Source organism: Artibeus jamaicensis, unplaced genomic scaffold (assembly GCF_021234435.1).
Source record: "Artibeus jamaicensis isolate MK-2021 breed Jamaican fruit bat unplaced genomic scaffold, CSHL_Jam_final contig_233, whole genome shotgun sequence".
In the NCBI taxonomy this organism is placed as follows: domain Eukaryota; kingdom Metazoa; phylum Chordata; class Mammalia; order Chiroptera; family Phyllostomidae; genus Artibeus; species Artibeus jamaicensis.
The window spans coordinates 47,018,944-47,022,988 of NW_026521486.1; the positions used below are offsets into that span (position 1 = coordinate 47,018,944).

A 4,045-nucleotide genomic window follows, 5' to 3' on the forward strand; every position below is an offset into this window, starting at 1 on the left:
ATGAAGCATTATAACCTTTTCACAAAGTTGGTGCCCAAAGCAGGGAAGGGAGCCCCTGCCTCTCCCAAAGCCAAAGCACAGGCTTTGAAAGCAAAGAAAGCGGTGCTGAAAGGCATCCATAGCCACACACACAAAAAGTGGGTGACAATGTCACCCACTTCCAATGACTTGAGACACTGCAGCTCTAAAAGGACAGCCTAAATATCCTCTGAGGAGTGTCCCAGGAGAAACAAGCTTGACTACTATGCCATTGTCAAGTTCCCCTGACCACCAAGTCAGCCATGAAGAAGACAGAAGACAACAATACACTTGTGTTCATTGTAGAGATCAAGGTCAAAAAGCACCAGATTGAACAGGCTGTGAAGAAGTTCTGTGACATTGAGGTGGCAGAGGTCAACAACTGGTCAGACCCAATGGAGACAAGAAGGCATTTGTTCACCTGACTCCCAACTATGACGCTTTTGACATTGCCAACAAAATTGGAATCATCTAAACTGAGTCCAGCTAGCTAAATTCTAAATATAAAATTTTTACACTGTAAAAAATAAAATAGATAAAATGAAACATTATAATCTGTGGCCAGTATGAGCTAATGTTCACAAGGTAAGCCTGGGATTGGCTGGTTAACCAAAATGGGGTGAAATGGACCAGGAATGATTGCTCTCTTTCTCTAAGGTGGGGGAAGTATTGGGGCAGGTCCATTCCAGCAGCAGAACATGGTGTTGGATGCCCAGCAAAGCACATCCCAAGATACATCCGCGTAGAGCGTGGTAACGGGAAGTAGAACGAACAGCATTCTGAAACTGAGCAGACCAGGGTCGACACAGCACCCTCTCTCAACACTCCACAATAGTGAGGGGCAGGAATAAATCTCTGTCGCAGTGCCTGTCTTTCAAAGAATAAGAGCACCAGTAGGTACTGCAGTGGCAGCGCCAGACACTCCCACCAAAGAGGAGATACAGCTAGGCCGTGTGGTCCACGGCAGCCAGTCTGGGCCCTTGGACTGGTGCCCTGCATCATGGTCATTGCTGCCTCAGACCCAGCTGGTACCTTGCTTACTGAGCTTGGCTTCTTGTCTCCACTTCTCCTGTGTCTACATAGCACAGGCTAGTTTTGATGTTATATTTCTTCTCAGTAATCTGTCACTGCCAGATGGGTTTTTCCCCTGCCATCCACTCTCCCCTAACAGCACCATGTCCTAAGGCAAAAGTGCTTAAACTTGATCCAGAGTGTATCAGAATGTCCTGGTGGGCTTCGTAAAGCACTGCTATCCTTTTCTACCACCAGGGTTCCTGATTCAGTAGGTCCAGGGTGGGGCCCAAGAAGTTGCATCTCTAGTACGTGACGCACTTTGAAAACCACCAAAGAAACCAAAATGTAAAAAGAATCATGTAATGCTATTCATGTGGCCATAACCTAAATTTATAACCATTTGTAACTTTGCCATATCTTCTTTACCTTTTTTCTGAAGTGAAGTAAATCCATACTATTTCATTCTTAAGTATTTCGTGTGTGGGATCTAAGGACATTTTCCTACCTGAGCATAAGATAAGTGCCACATTGAACAAAACTTACAATAACTTGCTGGTATCATCTGATGATGACACTCTCATGGACCGAATATTTATGTCTGGCCCCCCTCGCTACAAATTCATCTGCAGATGGGAAGGAGGTTTTCAGACGGGAAGGAGGAAAAGTCCGAGCATTGGGTAAGACTAAAATCAACCCAAAGAGGCAGTTAATAAATGGACATTAAAAGTGGAAAATACTCCTTTGTTTGTGAAGTCATCTTTTAGGAATATATCTTTTCTAATTAGTCAATAAATTAATGATTATACATCAGAGTGAAGGCATTCATGTATATATGTCAATTGGCAGATAATATACTGGTCTCATTGGCAAATATTTGTTAACAAAAATATTTAGTAGGCAATACATTATATTTTCTAGGCAAGAGATAGAATTGATTGATTGATTATTTTAAAGATTTCGTTTATGTATTTTTAGAGAAAGAGGAAGGGAGGGGAATTGAGAGAGAGAGAAACATCAATGTGTGGTTGCCTCTCGAGTGCCCCTTACTGGGGATCTGGTCCGCAACCCAGGCATGTGCCCTGACTAGGAATTGAACCAGTGACCATTTGGTTCACAGGCCAGCAATCAGTCCACTGAGCCACACCAGCCAGGGCTAGAGATAAAACTTAGATAAGCCATCTTACATAAGATTATTCAAGGAAATTCCTACGTGGATGAATTAAGAATGCTTTACAAAGTAATTCCTTAATATTACATTCTCCATTATTTTCCATTGAAGTATTTCTAATGGTGGAAGACACGGAATTTGTCTGTAACAGGAAGTCAGCCGGCAGCAGGCTACCATAAAAATTAAATTTATTTCATGCCTCATGTTAAAATATTAACTGAAATTCTGTGTTCAACTGTATCATTATGTGTTTTATTAAAAAAATAGTGTTCTTCAAATCATTAAGTGAAATCAGTGCTACAAATAAGAGTGGATTTCAGGGTCTTATATGTAAAACAGGAGGAAGATAGCACCTTCCTCATAGGATTATCATCAATGGACGTCAACTGAGTTAATGTTTATAAAGCCCTCAACAACTGTGGCTGGCAAGAGGTTAGCACTATAAAAATATTTGTTAAATAAGTCTCAAAGAGTCTTATTCTAAATTCATTCTACTGTTTTTTTTTTTTATATTTTATTATTTATTTATCTTTAGAGGGGAAGGGGGTAAGGAGAGAGGGAGAGAAACATCAATGTATGGTTGCCTTTTGTGCGTCCCCTGCTGGGAACTGGCCTGCAGGGAACCGGCCTGCAACCCAGGCATGTGCCCTGACTGGGAATCGAACCGTGATCGTGTGGTTCGCAGGCCCGCGCTCAATCCACTGAGCTACACCAGCCAGGGCTCATTCTACTGTTTTTAACCACCATCATATAATCAAGGTATTAGTAACTCAGTTTGAATGTAATTTTAATATCAAAGCCCATAATTGTGGTTGGAGCAGGAGAAAAAGAAGAATGTGAATATTTGGAATAAGTTAGAGAAGGGATCAAAGAACAACGAGAACTGGGCATGAAGCCCTGGAGCTTGCTCAAGGCCATGGAGTGTGCAGGCAGGTTGGGGTGCAGCCACTTAGCAAACAATTAAGAGCACGAGCCACAGGCCCAGGGCCAGGCACTGACGACTGGGAACTACGAACAGTTGAGATGATGCACAATGTCCGTGAGACCACGTCCATCGGAGATGCCTAAGATGTTTGATAAGAGTGCAGTGTGTAGCCCCACCCAGGTGCACACACAGTCAGAATTGGGGGGGGGCAATTCCTTGTGTAAATAGAATGTGAAAACAAGTGTTGTAAGGGATAGTGCTCAAGGTCAATGCCCTTTTCTCCTTGGGAAAAAAAAACTTTAAAAAATTTAACCTGCTCATCGTATCAGAATAGCCTAGAATTTTTGGCTGAAAGAAAATTTAGCAATCATTAAATTCATTAATCCCTAACTGGTGATATGTTGTAGTAACCGTGGGAGGTTTTGTTTTTTGTTTTTGTTTTTCAATAAAAACTCATAGGACCTCAAAAAACAATTAAATCAGAAATGCTAAAGCAAAAACCTGGATATCTGTGTATTTAAAAGCTCTCTAAATATTTTTATTATTAAAATAGATGTGATAAAAAGCTCTAAATATTTCTAATGCGCAACCAAGATTAAGAATCACTAATCAAGCCCAACCTCCTTATTTTGCAGAGGAGAAAACTGAGGACTCAGAAATTAAACTTACCTAAGATGGTAGAGCTGTCTTCAAAAAGGTGATTGTTTGAGATAGACTAGCTATACATGTTACTGGGGAGACCCAAATTAGGGGGCTCTGGCTCCTTGGTTCTTGTCTCCTTTCAAGAGAATAATTCAGTCAAGAGACAACACGTGTAGTAGAAATGAGATAGTAAATTTATTTATGAACTACACTTGAGCACAAAACTTCAAGTGGACATCTTATGGGTGATGAGAGCTTGTTCAAGAACCTAAACTCCA

General features: G+C 41.2%; 1 pseudogene; it reads left to right on the forward strand.

Moving 5' to 3' along the window:
* On the forward strand, positions 1 to 493 carry LOC119041451 (60S ribosomal protein L23a-like; annotated as a pseudogene).
* The last annotated feature ends 3,552 nt before the right edge of the window (positions 494 to 4,045 follow it).